Here is a 21,424-nt window from a genome sequence, read left to right as displayed (position 1 = left end):
CAGTTAAAAAAGAAAATTAATCAGGAATTATTGCAAAATACCCTTGAAAAGAGAAGACACAAAAGTAAAGGATGGCTGGCAAAGTAGCAATAAAAATTAAATTCATTTTATGACAGAATTAGGGTCATAAACACAAAATTCTGACAGATATATTCTATATTTAGAACAACTGAATTAATCCAATATAAAGATAGAGAGGAAATTTTTTAGAACACTGTCTTGATACTGGGTTTCAAAGTTGTACTTTTCTAACTTTAAGATGCTGATAAGAAATTTAAAAACTGGAAACTACTCAAAGCTGAATTCTTCCAAGTGCCTGGGCTGGACACAGACACCACACAGATAACTAAGTTTTCCATTTTACAACTGGAGAAACAGAGGAAAAGACTGAGGAACTCCCCCCTGGATCCCATGTTAGTGGTTTCAGAGAAGCTGGGTGGTACCCATTAGCCCACACAACTTCACTGCCATGATTTCAAACATACATTGCACCATCAGAAACATGAGCCTGGCCTAGTAAAAAGTCATGAGGCAAATAAACAAAAGACAGAGCCCATTGTAGTGGAAACAGGACTCAGACAGAGGCAATGAATGCTAAATCCAGATCTGACCACAGGACTTGCTATTCTGCCCCAAACTTGACACCCATGGGGCCTAATACAGTGTCTCCAGCAGCAGCCAGCACCAGATGCTTTGGTGAAAGATACAAGATCCCCACAGATGCAGGATAATCTGTCTCCCTCGAAGGTCTCATCCTAATCCCTTTAGTTATAGATTCCCTTAAATCCTGATGCATGAGGGGTTTTATCCCTTCAAATACTCTTTTTTAGCATTACTATCATAACTCTGGATATTCTTGTTATCCATACAAATGCCCCTTCCCTCTTTGATGCTTATAAAATTCTTGATCTCATCTTCATCCTGAGCAAATGAGTTCTACAGTTTATATAGGAACCTTTTGGAAAGTATTTCTTTATTCTTAAGAGATGGGAGAAACTGTAGTCTCATGATCTTCTTGGCTGCATGCCTCTGTTTTTTCTTTTTTTCTCTTTCAACCACATACTTTACCACTTCCACTCTCGTCTGAGTCCTCAGGTAAACAATCACTTCAGATACATTTATGTCACTAGCTTTTCTCTCTGCTTTTATCTGGACCTATCCAATAGGCCTGCAGTATTTGTTTCCTGGATGGACTTTCTAATAACTAATAAATTTTATAGACCACCACACTGCTGACAGATACAATGACTTTGTATGTGATTACTTTAATTTTTCTTCTGTATTTCTTCAAAAGGAATGTACCTCACAGTTACCAAGTCTGAGTCCATGAAATTCCTTAAGGCTGCTCTGGACTTGATTAACAAGCAACCTACAAAGAGGCTATCTACCACTAACGTGGTGTTGCTGCCACATTTCTTCTTCCTCCTTCCAGATAACTAATAAATACATTTCACAACAGCAGATCTGGTACAGAAACTTGTGGCTATTAACCTTTTGCCACGATGAAAATGCACCGTTTGTTCCCGCTTTGTCTCCTGCCTCTCAGCTACTTTTTGATCTATGATATTACATTGCCTCACAGCTACTTGGTTTCTTTTAGAGGAGATAGTATCAATCCACAGCCTTCAAAAAACCATGCATGACTAGCCTCAAAATCACATGATAGCTTACAAATCATGACATATTAAGGCATAATAACAATTCTGTTTCTATCGGTGTCTGGTTTCTGAGCTAGCCTGATTCATAATCATGAACTTTATCTCCTGAGATTCTAGAAAATTTCTCATCCCATTTCTTGACTACTGTAATGAAGAATTTTAAAGGAACAAAATCAGGTAATATGGGCCTTACAAAAAAACCCTTAAGAGCTAGAAATGTTGAACAGTATCTCTTCTGACACCGTGTCAGACATCTTGTGACAGACACACTTAACATCCCATCTATTCATTTGCTAACAATCTCAAAGAATTTTAAGAGAGCAGCCAGACAAAGTTTGCTTTGCAGAGCTATATGATTAGCTATGATTATTTCCAACTCTTCTTTCTATTTCAGAGTTACTCCAGCTAAGATTTAACAGAATGTAGTCCCACAGAGCTCCTCTGGAACCTTTTTAAAAGATATGGTCAGAATTTCTACCCTGTCATCATCTGATCAGTTAGCCCATTTTAAGCAACTTGGTTTTGTTAGAAATTCGGCTGAGTTAAAGCACCCTCAAAACTCTTGGATATATTCCATTTGGACATGGTCACTTAGTTCTTTGGAATAATTTACTGGTTTACTACACCTTTTAAAATTATAGGTTCAAAAAACTGGCTCCACTTTAACAGATCAATTAAACACTAAGAGAAAATAAGTGTAAATAATCAAATGTTCTGTTTTAAAGGACACATGAATTATGTAAGAAACTTTTTTTAAATTCTGTCAATAGTAACTCTAAACACAAAGGAAAAAGCTCAGACAAAATAGAGGCAGAGCAAAAAGGACAAGATATTCAGGGCAAATATCATACCAAGGATTACCTTGGCAATTGCAAAAGTCATACCAACGGCTACTTTTTTTTTTTTTTAAAGTGTCTCACACATTTAATTTCATTTCCTCCAGCTATTATATCTATACTTTTTGAAGAAATGAGAGGTTTCATACCAGCCTCCATTCCAAATACCAGTATCCACTCTTTGGAAAGATACATGTGCTCTTATGTTTTAAAATGCAAATTGTGAGGGCCTCACTTGAGCTCAGGTGCCAATGTTCTATTTCTTTGACTCCTGTAGTTGAGGGTCTGTGAGAGAAGCTTGAAGAAAATGCAAGTACCTCTAAGAAATTGTCATACTTAAGGTTTGAAAAACTTAGAGGATCAGAGGCAGCACAGGATATAATTTGAGATGACCAGCATAATTTTGTTACCTGCAGCACCTAAAAGAAGTAGCAAAAAACTTCTGTATGGACCATTGCTAGTTGAAAGCAACTAGGAAGACAAAGAGATGAGAAAATTAGATCAAGATTTCAAGCAGTTAAAAGAAAGGTAAATAGACAAACCCTTTCAGAAAGAGTATATGATGTGGAGAAGGAAATATGATTCCTTTTTCAAATCACTAATCAAAACACAAGCAAGAAGTTGAGAAACATATTTCACTTGTTTCAGTAAATAAATAAAAATGTTTTGTGTGACAAAGTGCAAAGTTAAACCTTTATCTTTTATTGCTGTACTTGTTCCACTGTATATTTTATATGGGGGTTCCAGAAACTTGAAGTTTCACAGAATTGGAAAAGTGGAAATTTTTTTAAAGAAAAACAATTCTATTCTCTGTGCACTTTGAAATGGAAGACTGTATAGGTTGTACTTACCTAAGCTCACAAATCAAAAGGAAATTCTGCTGCTTCCAACTTCCACGCTGATCTGAACTGGCAATTCCAACTGCAAATACTGTGAACTATAAAGAGAGTACACAGGCCAAATCCTTCCATCTTTGTAAATCTCCTGAATTTGTGTTGTATGTTTTTATATCGTTAGCATGATCCGACAAGGTCACCATTCAATGCCATACGTGATGCTTCTGCACCATTTTGGGAATGAATTGCTTACTTCTCCTGCATCTGGAAAGCATACCTCATGGGAAATATTGGTTTACATATCATTTTAAAGCAAAAGCTGATTTCCAATAAAGACTGTAATTGCAAAGATATAAATTTATTCACAAATACCAGACAGCACTTAAAATTTTCGGATATTTCTGGCACAATAGTTATATTACAGTGCCATCCACTGACTCTTTCCTGCAAGTACGTGCACTGACATGCACAGCTGCTGCTCTACATTGAGCTGGCTTAATTCCCACTGAAGGGACAACCATCCCCAGACAGATATATTCCCAATTCATTTCCTTCTGCAATGATAACTGTGAAATTTACCCAGCTCACAAAGGAAGAGAAATAATTTCTGTAATAGCCTTAATGGGTTTTTAGAGACTTTGGCTCACAGCCAAGAGAGACTTAGACATGGCTTTACAGGCAGCATGAATACAGAGGTTTCTTTCCTCTGTGTGTGTGTGCTTATGTGTTGTGTGCATGGTTTTATTGTGAGCTACATTTCAGGCAAAAAAAAAAAAATAAATTAATTGAACCCCATCAGCACTGATGCGCCCACCAGTAGTTTTTCCTCACTGACATCAAGGGATATGAATGAAAACTAATTGCGCTTCAAAGAAAAGGCAAATCACAAGTCTGTTGTAGGATTTGGTTTTTCTTTAATTAAGATTGTTGAAATAAACAGCAAGAGAGCTGTTATGGACTTTTTCATGTATACTTTAGCTCCAGTTTTTCTATTGAAATGTGAGACTACCATGTTATTACAAAAGAAGATCAAAGAAAAGAACACACTAGGAAAGCCTGAAAAGCTTTCAGAAAAGAAAAAAAAAAAAGGCCCCAGAATATTAAGCTTTACTTAACTAAAATTCACTGAAATAGTCCTCAATATTTCAGGTACAGAGAGTTCAGTAATAACCTCTTACAATTAGTATTTCCTAGTATGTGCTTTACTCATTTTCTCTTTCAAAGAGAAGCAGAGCATTTAAAGAATGATTTTCGAAGAAATAATTTTGACAATTCGGAGTCTGCTACACTTAGAAAACCACATTTTCTCGTTTTTTGTTCATTGACTAGCACATTGCATGCCAGCACGGGCGGATGCATCCACACACCAGCACAAACACACTGCAGAGGCTCTGCAGAGCTTTAAAAATTCTACAGAGGAGGATCTGGTTTTGTGACAACTCCAGCTTTGGTCACGGAGGGTCACTGAGGGTGAATGAGTCATCAAGAGCTTCAAATTAAAAGCAAGTTATGAAGAAAGGAGCCTGAGGACTACAAGGACAGTCCAGCTGGTTGGACTATTTTGTTGCAGTTCTGCACCACACACACATCCGTGATCTCGCAGAGACTAAGGGGGTCACAAAGCACGACGTTCTGTGCTCCAGCACGCCTGCAATGCAAGCAGTGTGAACAGCTTTAAAAAGCCTCCTCTGTGGCAGGCAGACTGTCACTGCTACCAGACGGATTTAAAGTCTGTTTAGCCACAACCACGCTTTTAGAAGTTGATGCCCACAAAATAGAAGAAAGGAGACAAACTCAATGCACGTCCTCAAATTATCTGCCATAAACACCTGACCTGGAGATAAAGATGGTCAGGGAGGAAACTGTGATTTGGAGCACTTCAGCAAGTGCAGGCCTAAATGACTTGCCAGTCTCTCAGCCTCCTCTATCTTTTAATCTTTAGCCTCTTTCGTATTCTGCTGCTGGCAATCACCTGGGGCACACACCCTCATATTTCCTAGTCCTACCTACACTGAAGTGGAGCCACCTTTGTGCTGCTTCCACAGCTTGTGAGCTGGCTGCCTTCCCAGGTGTGAACTTTTACCAGCCAGGTTTGCAGTGAGCCAGGAGCCATCCATCAGACAAGGGCTGTAGAGCATTTCAAGCGCCGACCACTATTGTGCCATTATTGCCATTCAGTGCCTGACAATTGCCTCGCTGTACGGCATTATCTGCTACTGCTCCTCTCTGTGAGTAATTAAAGAACACACCCAAGCAGCTCGGCAGACACAAAGATTTGCACAGTCTGTGATCTTTAGGTACAGATCAGGAAATCTACATGTCTATTACCATTATATCAAAGGGGTTTAGCACACTAATACTGATGCAGTGCCTATACGAAGGAGTTTTAATAATGGCTAAACTCCTTTACTTTATGAAAGCTGGAAAAATTATTCCTCGAGGGAAAAAAAAAAAAAAATAAAAAGAAAGTTGCAACATAGAAATAGAAGTTGTCCCTAGCAAGCTGGGTTCTGATTAGTATTGTAGATAAAATCCACCTTCTTGGGACTCAATTCAACAATACCTGACTCCAGAGTCCAACTATGCTGAAAGTCACTTACATAAAAAGAAGAAAGTGGTAAGACATAAAGCTATAATGTTTGAAGGAGAAGGGAAGAGGAAATCTTTGTTAACAAAACAAGGTTATGAAGACTGCATTTGTGCCTGAACCCTGAGATGCTGCCTTTTAAATTATTCCTTTATTGATACAGGAATAGATTGGTCTTATTTCAACTAAATTTTGTATTTTCAACCATCCTGATTTTTTTTTGCTTGCAAAATAGGTGAGTTATTTTCCCCAATATCATTGGAGGCAAAGACTAATTTTGTACTCTCAGAAAGCAGACACCCAAATTCACTGATTTTGCTTTAAACAAAAATTCTTGCTCAGACCTCTAGTCTCAGCATAGAAGAGATTAAATGATGGTTTAAGCTCAACCCTCTTGAGACAGGTACTTAAAGGTGTTTGAACATTTCTTCTTTATCCCTTTTCTAAGAGCTACAGTGCTAAAAAGAATTTTCTTCCTCAAAGACCACTGAGGTCTGACAGAGATAATATCAAAAATTTGCTGGATTTTAGGACTCATGAAATTTGAAGACTGAGTATATGCCCTAGGAGCATACGATATAGATGCCTCTCTGGTGGCAAAATTGCCACAAGTCCACAATAATAATATTTTTATATTGAATATTGTTTCTAGCTCCTGGAATCCCATCTTCCATTTTCCCTGCTTTTCCCAATATCCATTAATGTATTTTGCTACAGCTCCTACAGCATATGTATATCATGTAGCCATCATATTATTGTTATCTTTCAGGGGGAGGAAACTCAAAATAACTTTAGAATAGCTACTAAGCACAACATATACCTTACACAGCCTCATGTGTCAAAACTGTAAATAAATGGCTGTGATTGGAACACAATATGCTCTATCTTAGGTCCATAACTTTCACTGTCACATGTCCAGCACTGCTTATTATTCAAAACTACTGCAAACTTCCGAGGTCTAGCTTGGCCAGATGAAAATCTGGTGCCCACAAGTACATGCAGGCTGTCATTTGAAAGAAGCTCTCAGCTCAATTCCACAGTCACCATCTATCTAGGTAGTAACCCCAGACATGAAGCCCTAGGCAAAGCAGAAGGCCATGCTCTAAAACATGCAGAAGCCTATTTCCCTAAGGACTCTGGAAAGCTTTGTATGGTTAATATGCTGCCAGGCATACCCAGGCAAGGTTTTCCTCAGCTGCTTGCAATGCCCAGGAGGTGGACAGAGTGCAGAACACATCATGTCACAAACACTTTTGTGGTCACTTATCAGGAAAGTCATATAGGTTTAACCAACAAATCTTAACCTTAAATTTAACCAATTAAAACCCCATTCAAAATTTTCTTAATGCTTTGGGCTGTTTTCCCATTGAGTGTTTGTCAGATCACTACTTTACCAAACCAAAACTGTGTTCTGACTAGGTTTCCTTGTCTAAATTGCCCATATTGCCTTACTGTTTTGGTTCTACTTGGATAAAACATAATGTGTATCTATATCTCTTCCAAAGAGAAAGTGGAGAGACCAAACCCATACATGTTCAAATTCATGTCATTATCTCCACATCATGCAGGTAGGACAGTTTCTCATTTTTCATTCCTATTTCTCAAATAAATTCATCCACCTTGTTTACATATTATAGTTGTATTCATCTACCTACATGGAAATAGACTGCACTGACCTGTGTTCTCCAGCCACTTTTATTATAGTCAAAAAAAGGGTTTTTCTGGAATCATCCTCTTGGAAAACTTTAGACCTTTCCTGTTTTGGGCTAGCTTCAGAATTATGCAAATCCTCTTGGATCTCTACCAACATAATTTCTCTTTGAACCTAAAATTCCAGCATTTCATCCTATTTAATTCAGTAGGTGATATATAAGTGTTTCAATCTGACCAAATGTCACATTATATGCACATTGTTTTTGCAGCAAACCCCATAAAAATTATGACACAGTATTCTCTAGATTGGTGCAGCATACTCAGACCTTCACTTCTGAATGTCAGTTTGTGGGCTCAGTGTGCCCAATAGCCAAATACCCATCCAGCTTCTCAGTCACACCTGCTCCCCAGTCAGGCAACGCAAGAAAATAGGATCAGAAATTTTCGTCTGCATAAAGAGAATTGGAAATAGATTCATGCAGCAAGAAACAAAGACTTCACATGTCCTTCCCCCTTTTCCCTGCACTGTATGAAGTCTGGTACTCCAGACTCCTCTATTGCCTCTCCTGGAGAGTGGGAGTAGTGTGCACTCAGTATATAGCAGTTCCTCTCTTCCCCCCTTGCCCCTCACACTGTTCCACTGCTCCATCACAGACTGCAGCCCTTCAGGAACCTGCCTGCATGACATTTTTTTCACCCTTTCTTATCCAAGTTTTTCCCAAGGTGCCATCACCTGGGCTGCAGGGCCCAGTCATGCCCTGTGGTGGAGCCACTGGGGCTGCCTGGAATGGGCTGTGTCCAGCAATCCTCACAGAGGCCCCTGCAGTATCTGGGCACCTGCACCTGGTACAGTCAAAAATATCAGAATCTACATATATTAAAGCCAGAAAAAGTCAGAAAAAGTATTGCATTTTTTACTCAGATATGTTTTGGTTTGACTAGATGATTGCGTTTATCAGGACAAGAGAAAACAGCCTAAAGTTGTACCCATGGAGGTTTAGGCTGGATATTAGGAAAAAATTCTTTACAGAAAGGCTGATTTGGAAGGACTGGATAGGCTGCCCAAGGAAATGGTGAAATCATCATCCCTGGAATGCAGCACCTCAGACTCACCAGCACAGCTGACACACTGCTTTGGGCATCCTGAAGTTCTTATAACATTCAGTCCCCAGGTTCTTAGTACTACTTATATTTCACCAAATCTCTGACAGCACAACATTGGTCACTATTTTCTCAGCTGTCATCAATTTTATTGTTTTTTCCCTAGATTTGAACAACTGAAATAAAGCTTGCTGGGTGAAGGTCTGTCACCTACATGTTTCAAATCTCCTACTTTCTAGGCAGTATTTGCCTCAGCTCAGCAGCCACTCCTTTGGGGCTTTTGCCTCTAACAGTCCATTCTTTTTTCTCCTATAGAGATTATAGGTCCATAAATAGAAAAAGTATTTTCTATATGCTCACATGTTATGTTTTTAATTCTTTATCAATGACTATTCTGATGGGCACTCAGAAGTTGAAAGGAAAAAGAAACATTAAAATCCTTCTCTATAATATTGGTATCTACAGAGCTAGGAAGAAGAAATTCATCAGAACATCTACCCAATAACATTCACTCACTATTTTGTTTCTTTCAGCAAGTATACAGTACACAGAAATAGCTACAGTAAAGGAATCAATAACAGCTTTATTTAAGAGAAGTAAAAAGCCTAGCCAGCATTAAAATAAGCAAGTTTTCCCCTGCTAAACAAAGTCCCACAATGTCACCACAAGAACCAGACACAGAACTAGACCCACCTGCACCAGCACCCAATGCAGCACTCAGAAGAGAATCCTCCTCCCCCACAAGGATGCAGAATTAAGGAACCCACACTCTAAACGTAGGATTAATACAGCAAAAGCTTTAAGATAACACTCAGGACTGCTGAATTAAGCAGCTTGAAACTAGAAGTGTGGAGCCCTTTATCTGCTCTTCCTTGCAGGGATGCCCTTCCCTTTAGCCCTGAACTCTTAACATGCACCAACTTCACAGTACCCTCTGAAGCTCTGCAGCAATGTTTTATCAGCCCCATTACCTGAAGCTCAGATGCATTTCCTTTCACACAAATCCCAAATCACTAAATTGCACCTCACCTCCAGCCGTCCTGATGCGCATCACCCCATAGCCCAGATGCCTCTCCCAGCTGCACAATGAGATTATTCTCAGGAAAATACACAGCCTATCCTCTGGAGAGCTTTCCTTCCTGATCATGAACAGAAGGGGCTGCTCAGCCACAGGCTTGTTAACTGAACAGAGCACACGGTGTGTATTCAGTGAGCAAAAGAAATACTTCAGCCATTCATCACACTGTTCTTCACTGAATTCTAAAATAATACTCAGCAAGTGTGATTCCAGGTCAAGGTGTGTGTACAGACAGACAACCTTTGTGGGCTGGAAGTTGAGAAACTCTCTATTGTACTCTGGAGAGCACTGGACAAGATAGACAACAGCTAATATAAAGTACACTTGAATAAACTTTTCATGGGGCTTTGGGAAGCATTCATTGATGGAATAGCATCAATCTCATATGCAGTGCTTTAGAAATTCCACCTTGCCTCTTTTATTTGTGTGCCATCATATTTTTTCAGCTGTTTCTTTTAATGTGGTTGCACTGGTTCATGGCTTAATTTATTGTTGTCATTTTATTTCTTGTGCTTTCTTTTTTTTTGTTGTGGTTTTGAGTTTGGGGTTTTTTTGGTGAGGTGGGGACTTTGTTTTTGTTTGGGAGATCTTTTGAGTACCTCCACCTCCTTTTGGGTACCGCATTTTTTCTGGCTCTCAGCTCTTACATGCCCCAAACTCAGAAGTGGGGCTGCCCACTCCTGGTGAGCAGTAGTACTGTGTATGCCCTCTTCAACTCTCCATAGACAAAGGAAAGGAAACAGCTTCTTATTAGAGAAGGATGCACTTAGTTAGAAGGATTCATATTTTTTAATACAGAGAGCAAAACCTAGGATGATTTATAACTAAGATACAGCTCTTCTACTTGAAATAATCCATAACATTATGTCAAAGCAGTGCAAAATCAGAACTGAATGTCATCACCATGAAATAAAGGCACAGAAGGTTTAAATTACTCCAATATATACACCAGAATAACAAATAAATAAATAAATAAATAAATAAATAAATAAATAAATCCAGCTAATGTTTTTCTAAGCCATTTAGATTAGATTGAATTACTGGCTATCATGCTATGTTGCAGTATGGCCATTATCATGGTACATAGAACACAGCCAAAATGGAGAAAAGTAGATTTGAGATGAAGATGCTTGGCCTTTATTATTCCTCACCCAAATTCTGTCTAAAATGTTAGGCATAGAGTTGTATGCTTCTGGTGTAGCTCATGTAGTAGTTAGCTCTGATGTTGAGCTCTTTATTCTATTACTAAATCTCAGATCTCAATTATATTCCATTATTGTATTGAAATATTATAGTACACTTAAGGCTCAAGTGACTACAAGAGACACAAAAATATGTTCCACTGTACATAGCATGAAAACTAATTGGCCTCCAGATACAGAAAAGTGGAAATGTACTGTAGATAATTAGGTCAGTCTTGAGGGCCTCCTAGGCCTGCCTTTGACCCATAATATTTCTAACTCATGGATGCAGTTAGAGTAAAACTGTTATAGTCCAGAGGGAGTGCAGATTTAAAGGTCTTTGCTTGTCATACCATTTGGTATTTTCTCAGTTAATAAAAAAAAACAGAGATCAAAACTAGTAGGAATGAGGATTTAAATTATATATTAATTTTGGCATTGTAACTGAGCCTAACAATATTGTTTTGCAGCTCAGAAAAGATACTGCTTTGTAATATTTTCATGGTTAACACTATATGCAATGCTGCGGGGCTTTGACAAACACACATTTGTAACTCCAAATTTAATTAATTTGTGGAATAAATATATTTCTCAAATCCTCAACACCTCACTTCACCTCTCTGCTCAATCCACTCACCAGTGCAAGCTCATTTAAAGAAATCTGAAGGATACAATTCAGTAAAATGTGACTGCTTTTCTCCCTGCCATTTTAAATGAGAAAGTATAATAAAACTGCAGTTTGGTTCCATGATTATTCATGATAACTGCAAACCTACTACCATAAGCAATAAGGAGCATGTCTGTTACTGTTTTTTCAGCTGAGGTATGCACCCAAGTAACTGTGTTTTCATTTGTGTTGTGCAGCAGTCTCAGAGAGTCTATTTAGATGAAATTAAACTAGAAAGTGCTCACCCCCCAGCAGGACACCTAATGCATACCACATGAAATTGGGCATTCAGACCATGGAATCGTACCAGAACCAGAAGGAAACCCCATGGAAACATGTACAGTAGGGATGTCAGATCCTCTAGCCCTAGAAGGATGTTGTTGTTATGCTGGACTGATTCATTGGTTAGTATGGACACAGCCTATGATGATGTGCCTGTAGGCTCAACCTCTGAGAAGAGAGCATCTTGACATACTTCAGCTTCACTATATAGTTACATAAAGCTAAAGCAGTAGAGTGTTGTACATAACAGGACAGCCAGGGCTAAGGGAGCCCAGCAAGGCATAGATCCATGCCCAAGTACCCTACTTCCCAGATGTGTTTTATGGCCTTTATTTTGTGTTATAGTTTAGATCTAGTTTTCTCAGTCATGCTCATAATCTCTGACTGTAGCTCAAAAGGACTGTGCAGGGTTACTTGAACACATCATGTGCAGCCAGTGCCTTGCCAAGTATTGGGCAGGATGACTCTCCAGAGCAGGAAGTGAAACATAAGTCCTGGACTTCTGAATAAAATAAAAGCACAGGACTGAATCACAAGCAATCACAATCTGAACTGGTTTGGGTTAATTAAACCTGCTTCTGCTCTGAAAGTAGCAATTTACATAATGCCCTGATATTTTGGAGTGAAGGAAGCTCAAACAAGGACACTCAGTAAGGCCAGTACTAAGCCTGCTCATTCAGCCAATTTCAGTCCCTCCAAATCTCATGGTCTATGCTTGCTTTCTCACTGTTTTGCAGTATGACCTAACTCTTCCAAAACTGTAACACTGTTTTTTAAGAGCTTGAAGTCAGTCTTCTGATTAGTCTGGATCTGAAATAGAGCTGCCCCAGGTTTTCAAAAATCGTTAATAGTACAACAACTTCCACAGTCTTCTTGAAGCTGGATAGATGACAGAAGTCCTGGATCTCCTGAAGGATGTAGCCAGGTTACCAAGGAAAAAAGACCAGAGAACAAAATGTCTACCGAGCATTAAACTAAATAGCCAAAACAACCAGCTATCCGTGAATTCAGCTGTCCTGCAAACTCAGCTTTCAGAAAATATTAAAGGTATGTGAACCACTGCAAAATATTCACTATTCCCGAATTTAATGTATTGGCAAGACATACTAAATAACTGGGTTTCAAATTGGTCCTGTGTAAGTAGAGCTTCCATGGCCGGTCAGCTGAAAGTCTTCAAAGTCTCTAATCTAATAAAAATAGAACTGGTCAGGTAGTCTTTGCCAAATGTATTATTCAAAGAGTACTGCTGTTACTCATCAAAACTATTCTTCAGCAAACAGCTTTTAGTAGTATTTGACCAATTGTGTAGCTGGCTGAATATTATTCACTGAATAAATTAATTAATGTATAATAGCAATATTTGCTGAATAATTTATTTGAGGAAAATTCTTTTCAAGTATTTGACAAGCTCCATTAAATTCCAATAAAATTTAAGACATCACCTAATTAAAAATAATTAAAAGTCTGTTTACAAAAATTGGCCGTATTCTTTGGTACATGCTTCATGGCATTTGACTAACTGTACAGTTCCCAGATAAAGTTATAACCGGATAACCTGCACAGGAAAATCAATTCAGACTGCTAAAATCTTTAAACTTGTATTTTCTCTGCTATTTACACATCAAGACCTAAAATATATGCTTCTCACAGAGGCCACCCCTGTAGCCCATTTCCACTACCAAAACCTGGTACATCCTATCCTTTCCCACATGTGGCATGCAGGATAGCTCAAGACAGTTCAACAGAGGAGCTGTGTGCTGACATGTCTCACTAGAGTGAGAGAAGGATAATGGACACCAGGCATGGTGATGGGTCTAGGTAAGACACAGCTGCTTAACCAGCTGTTATACATATTTCTACCTAAAAGTCACACATCTTACAACTTGTGGAACTGTAAATATGTCTGTGAACAAAATATTGTTCCTTTACAGACAGAATACTTTTTTTGAGCAATGTCTTTTGTGCGTTTTTTTGGTTTTTTTTTTTTTTGTTTTTTTTTGGTTTTTTTTAAAGTAGCTTTCAGATGTGTCTACTGGATATGCTAATGTCACTCCAGAGCAAATACGCCTCCAGTGAGTTTATGCCCCAAGTGGAAGACTTTCAGACTGCCCAAAGTTTGAGAAGCAAATCTACAGTTGCATTTCTGATGGAAGTATAATCTCTTTGTCTGTTTTGGGCCTCAAAATTATTACCTTTCCCACTAGTTAACTGGAAATGCCAAAATACTGAATTGGACTGAGCCTTCTGAAAAGTGTCTTGATTTTGACCTATGTTTATTTATTGACTTTCCTTTCCACATATGTTTATACTGATACCAACCTCTCCAAAACCAGTTTCTGTTTTGTCTAAATGTTGCACCAGTGAAAAAAAGTTCCAAAATTTGGTTATTGACTATTTACTTGAAATAGTAATCACTCGTTAAACATGTCTCTCAAATTTCCTACATGGCTTGAAGCATAAATGATACCTATTTCTTGCACATCTTGTAGCTTTGTAGTCCATTCTAGACTCTTATTTAAAAACCCATCTAAGCTGATCTCTGTAACTGTACACAAAATGTAACATGCATTGTAATTGTTTGCAGCATCATCTTGCTGCTCACAGGATTCTCAGCTGCCCATTGATGCAGAAGAATCAGTGGCCACCTTTTATTATGTCTCAGCATCGCTCCATTCGTTAGAAACCCTTTTCCTAACACTGTGATGAGCACTTGACGTGTCTCCTGGTTGTCTGCCAATCAGTCTTGTCATTACTGCTGCCAGAACAACAGGACTTTCAGGACCAGACTATATTTAAATCCTGCAGTCTTTACCTCCCACTTCTCTTTTGTTTTAGTGGGCATTTTGTCTCCCTGAAGCATCCATTCAGAATTTGATCTCCTAGTGGTTAATCTCATTATAGATAATCCCATGTACTGAAAATCCTTCCAATAGGATAATCTTGTGAACAGCTTCCCTCTGCTGCCTTCCCACCATTCTTTCAGGGCTGAATTATTTTGATCTATTAAATAAATGGATCTCACCTACATGTAATAGTTTTCCCCTTAGACTAATTGGTTGGTAGTGAAGTACTAACCTCACACTTTGCATCCATTCCTACTTCTTTACTGGGCAATAAAGAACCAGGTTGATATTTTGGTCACTCACCACTGACAAATATGAAAGGACTGCAAGATGGCCACCTAGATTCCCACTCAAAGACTGATAACAAAAGGAGGCTATAATAATATTGTAATATTATAATATCGTTCAGTCTTCTGAATAATATTACTCAGTGTATTAATACCCATCCATTTTCTGTGGAATATGGAGATGGTAATTACTATTACAATTTCTTTGGGAATTAACTACATATAAATCTAAATATCATTTTCCAACTATGTATAAGAGTATATTAATTTATAAATTCAAGACGCACCTCAGTACCATAGTTGCAAAGTTTAAGCAATACCTGCTTAATGCAGTCCCATGCAAATAGGCACTGTAAATCAATTCGTAAAACTTTTGTCATGTATAAGTAAAATAAAATTTAAATTTAAACAGTCTCTACAGAATCCATGTTTATCAAATGTCTGTATTCGTAGCAATCCTGTTTACTCAAGGAAATATTATTCTTACTGTTGTATTAGAGTGAACAAAAATTCCAGGTTTTAAGTAATTAACATACTCAAGATTTAAAGATTGAAATGTTGTTTTCTAATACAACACTTCTGCAGCTGCATGCATGCTCTGCTAAGCATTTCATTACAATATTCTTGACAAGCACTCTATACCCAGTCCTTCTCATTACTGAGCCTTTGAGAACACTTGACTTTTTTTCCAAAAGGAGACTGGATCAGGTAAGGATAGTTTTGTTTGCCAAATCAAAAAGTGGAATAAGATATTTGAGACCAATTGTATATTATTAAATGGAGACACTTTACATTTTTCCTAATTTATCTTTAACATACGCTGAAAAATAATCAGTATTCAGACACCAGATATGAATCCACCAGTCCCATTTCTCCATCTTCAGAAAACTGAAAAATCTAGTTTCTTCTGACATTTATTATCTAACTTTTAATAGCTGGAAAATAATCAGGAATCTGTCAACCTAATAAAGCTAATCTTAGGGTGATAGGGGCCAATACTTCCATATATTTTAAGTTAGGAAAATGAAATACTTCCAGCAACTAGAAAATTTGTTGCCATACAGAGTAGTTGAAAACTTCTGTTTTTTACATGATCAAATGATGACTAATCTATCGTATACTTTGTTTCATTATGCAGCATATGAGCTAAGTAATTAGCTAGAAGCAAATCTTTTTCATTATTTATCATAAACTATTTTCCTCCCCAAATTAGAGTAGCATACTAAGCACTAAATAATTAAAAGATGCCAAGAAACCCCTCTAATTCACTTAAACTTATTACAATACCAAATATTTCTAATGAAATTTGATTGCTGTCAAAAAAAAAGGAAATAAGTGGATTATTCTTATGTGTTTCAGAAAAAATACATATTTCAATTGTTTTGAAGCATTAGCAGCAATACAGAAACATTCATATTTCAACCAAGTTAATTATTGTTTTCTCATCTGAAAAAGGAACTGGCATTTTGCTGACAATATGCAGATTTTTCTCTGTTTTAAAAATACCTTTAGAGCACTTACTAAACTGAGTATGTAGTCATATTTAAATACTGTGTAGGAGTGACTCCGATAGCATATGTTTCATGGTTTTCTTAGTAGCAAAATTGTTTCAACAATTGTATCCTTTAATTATATAAAAATTACTTTTATTACTTATGTTTGCATTCTTTTTCTGCATCTGGCTGTCTTTCATGAAGAACTAAACAACTATTAATCATTGTAAACTTTGACATGAAAAATACTTTGTTCATCTTTGTGGATAATGAAGCATTTCTTCTCCAAAATAATCAAGCAAAAAGTAGTTTATACTTTCTGACTATTTCATGTAGAACAATTATCAGAAACATTTGTTTTTCCTTTATTTTGGATTGTTTGCAGCCCTTGAGTAATTTTTGTTCAAAGAAGTCTTCTTTTGTTTTTGAAGGAAGACTGATGCAATATTTCTTTTAAATTTACTACCAAAGTTATGATATGTTCTCTTCTCATTTACCAATCAAAACATCTAAATAACACCAAGATGCAGATTCATATCAATTATCACACATTATCATATGCAGTGTACTGAACTAATAATTCAAAATATCATTTCCCATAAAACCAATATGACAAATGTAAATAAATAAAATAAAATCATCTTTAAATACCCAGCACATTGACTATAGACCAACTGTTCTACAAATATTTAAAATATAACTTTCTGAATGTCAAAGCTAAGTGTTTAAAGCTTCACAATTTTTTTTTTTTACCTTAGGATCCTGTTCTATAAAAAGCCAGTGCAAATATAAAGTATGTTAAGCCTATGAGTGTAAAGTACTCCTATTTGAGAAGCCTTGATCTTAGACCAGCTGGGCTGAGAATATAAAATAGCCTTCAGAGCAGCAGCTCTGTATGAGTCATTCTGATATCCCTCTGATGGGGTGAATACTAATAACACATCTCTCTGTTTTTTGTGCTGAGATTTTTTCCCCCTCTCACTCAGACAAGGGAGGGAAAGCTTTATGCTTCTCTCCTCATATAAATGAGTCCATATCTGACTCAAAGGAAGTTTTCCATCACAGTTCTCTGAAAATTTCAGCTGGGCCTTACCATGAGGTCAGAAAAAGAGGAATTGTTTTCCCAGTTCAATATCACCTCTCTACAACCCTCTCAACAGTGGAACAATAGAGTGAGTGGAGATGTTCTTCAACATACAGGCTGGTGAAGTCAAATAAGAGTTCAGAAAACTCTGTAAGTCCCTTGACCCTTAAAGTTACAGTCAGAGACTTTTCCTCTTCTCATTGTACTCATGCAATCTTTGTCATAAAATACTTACACAAACAGTACACATACACATTTTACATGGCCACTAGTTTAAAGGCTTCTATACACAGCTCTACCCTGCTGCACTGGAAGAGAGGGGGAGAAAAGAGCTAACAATTACAGTCTCTGGTTTGTAGCTCTTTGATTTGTGTTTCAGGTGTGCTATTAAATGATTACAAAGTAACTTAATTCTTTTGGTGTTTTTTAACTGCTGGAAACATCTTTCTGGTGTTCCCATCAAGTGTTGCTTTTGAGATCTTTCAGGTCTAACTGGAAAACAGCACCAGTACTAGACAGCTGCTCAGATGGAAGCACTTCTCAGACCAGAGTTCCACAGCGTGGTACCCAAGTCTTATTTCCTGGTATCTGCATAAGTACAGGAATTTCAGCTACTTCAAGAGAAGTGTTTTGCAAAAACAGTCACAGCTTGTGCAACACCACTATTACACTTACGTGGAGAATTGCATCTTAGTCATTAATAGATAAGTGACTGAAAAGATAGCCACTAACAGTGGGTTACCTTACCATAAAGTAATATCCTTAATTCTCTCTCATTTCCAAAAGACAATATCAGCTTGCTACCATCCCTCTCTAGGAAGTCGTTCAGAATTAAGCTCCTGATGACTTTGTGTCATGTCAACTGCTCAAAACACTGTAAGGAAGATAGGTTGAGGGACTGAAAATCTAGCTTTTCACTGCATTGTTCATTAAGTTAGTGCCAATAAACATCTGTAATCTACTTCATTATTTCCTTTTCAAAAGGACATGTGACCAGAATCCATCTCTAATCCAAGCTGAATATAACTTCACTTTCAATAACAAGATGTCAGGCACTCCTAACTTTGTATGATTCCTGTGCAAGAAATATATGCTGTCACAGCATTTCTCAAAAAGGAACAGAGAGATCTGCAGGGACATATATTTAATGTAGTAACTAATAGTCACCACAAAGAATCATATTACCAAATAACATAATCTATTAGCTCATAAAGAATATTTTGAATGAACTACATTGAAAGAATTACAATGAAAGGTTATGCAGGAGCAAAAGTAGCTATACATCATCTAATATTTGTGCTTCTTTTTAAACATCTATTTTTCATTTTGTAGTTTCTCATTCCCTTAGGTACAGCATGAACTTAAAAGCAACCTAGATTCTTCACAGGATTTTTAGAGTATATGATGGATCAATAATTTGTTGGTTTGTTTATGAAATATGCCAACTTACCAGGACAGAGTCATTTTTAAGAGGAAAGAAAGATCAATATATATGTGCATAGATTTATGGGTGTTTTTTGTTGCAATCAAAATAAGTCTTTCTGTTTAAAGAACTCCAAAAGGCAAGCTTGGCTTTTCTTTTTCATCAATGCATTGGCTTAAGCAGGCCACTTTAATACTAAATGCTGATAAATACTACTTGTCAATTTTTCATTCTGTTAAAAATCCCTTTGAAGTGTAATTTAAGTAGAATAAATTCTAAAAACATAAGCAAAAAGCATACTAGGACTTTTTAAACATGACAATGTCTACAATGTGTTCACTTCTTTAAAATGTGAAATATTTGCCTTGAACTAAGGATCTTATCCACTGCTGTACTTCTTCCCTTGGGTTACATGGACAGAAGTTTCTCAGGAGAAAAAACAACACTAGATCAGTGGAACAAGGGTTTGGACCCTCCATTTCCTTTTTGCATCCCCCACACAGGACCACAGCTTTTTCTTTTGCAGCAGCAATGCAAGTGTGACATCGGACTTGTGTTAGTTTTCAATGTCCTCAAGTGCCCTGAACACTCCAAACTTTTAATATTAAATTTCCTTATTACCCGCTAGTTTTGGTGTCAAAGCTGAAGACACAGAAGAGTCATGAGCACCACTTAAAGGGTGGTGCCAAAGCCAGGTTGAGGGAAGAGGGTTTAAGAAACCTGATCTAGTGGGTGGCATTCCCTAGCATGGCAGGGTTGGAACCGATGATATTTAGGGTCCCGGCCAAATGAAACCATTCTCTAAGTCCCTTAGGGTTCAGCAATCCTGATATTGTTGTCTAATTGCTTTCCTACCAGCCATGAACATAGGTATACCCATCTTCTGAAGGCATGCAGGACTTCTGCAGCCACACTACACCACCAGTCAGAATTTGAAACTATGTGTATCTCAGCCTATCTCATCCCTAGGATCCACTTTGATCATTTCAATATTCTCAGAAGCCATAAAGCATAATGGCAAGATGGTGATAGTACTGTATATACAATATTTATCTAATTTACCTAGCAGATGTAGCAGGCCCAAGAATAATCCTAATAATAATAATAATAATAAAATAATCCTAATAAGAGGGCTATCATCTCCTTTCTAAAATGCTGAGCAGACCTTTTCTATATGCAATCTAAGGACTAGACCCTGTATCTCCTAGGTAGTCTACTGTAAGATGAAGAGAGATGTGAGTTTTGACAACTCTTTACCATGAAACTATCCAGAATCCTTCAAACACACACTGGCCACTCAGCATCTGTTATCTCACATGCAGGTATGATGCATGCTCAGACTGAATGAGGCATGTTTAACCCTTCCATATGTTCTTGAACAGGGGATCAAATTGAAATATAAAAATGGACAGCACTGTAGTCGTTGTTCCTTGAGTTCTAGTCACTGGATAGCCTCTCACTGAACACAATCTCAGATCCAGACTTTTCACTTGACAGCACATTCTCTTTTGTTGCTGCTGGTATGGATGCAGTCTTGATTTACCAAAAAAGAAAAAAAATCAGAATAAATTGGCCACTGTCCCCCTTAGCAGATCTGTTCCACTCATGACAGGGAAGGTCAGAGTCAATACTGTAATCAAAGATATTTTTTTTCTTCCTCGTTTTACACCTAAATGACGAATACATATTATTATATACAGATTACATAAGAATGGAAATAAAATTCATATTAGAAGAAAATTAACTATTTTATTCACTGGATGGATAACTGTACTTAAATTATAGCCTTTTTTTGTTTGAAAATGTCATTAAGGAATGGAATTTAGTACTCATTAATAAAGAAAAAAGATACTGCTGCCTTTTTTTCTGTCCTTCATGCAAGTTAATTTTTTGCATACTTTGTCCATAATTACAGTGTAATTCCACAAACTTTGCTTAGAAAGCAAGTAACCACAAAATTGATTTTTACTGCTTGAGCAACTAAGCTAGTCTGTTGATCTCTCAATTCTTTCTGTGATTTCAGATAGCTTCCTTAAAATATACCAGAATAGTCCAGGGTTTTCTGTTGGTAGAGGATAACATGATGCAAGTCATCTACTAAACACAGTTTATTCAAATGTTTATCAAATTCTATTTTCTTCCTCAATTAATACTTTCACTTTACTGTTTTTCCTCTTTCCCACCTTCCCTTTCCCCACTTCCAGAGACATCAAAGGCATAATTAAGCAAGAAAGAGAAATAAAGGGAAAAAAAAGCAAGATTACCTTGTTAAAAATTCAAATGGGCTAGTAAAAGAAGAAGAAATAGCAAATAAAATATTTAAAATATTTTTTAAAAGATGCTATTACAATTTTGATTGTGATGGGCCTCAGTCAGAACTGAGAAGTAGAATTATTCCCCCTTCATTAGTATGCC

The sequence above is a fragment of the Oenanthe melanoleuca genome, chromosome 2 (assembly GCF_029582105.1).
Source record: "Oenanthe melanoleuca isolate GR-GAL-2019-014 chromosome 2, OMel1.0, whole genome shotgun sequence".
NCBI lineage: Eukaryota > Metazoa > Chordata > Aves > Passeriformes > Muscicapidae > Oenanthe > Oenanthe melanoleuca.
This window is presented reverse-complemented; position numbering follows the sequence as displayed.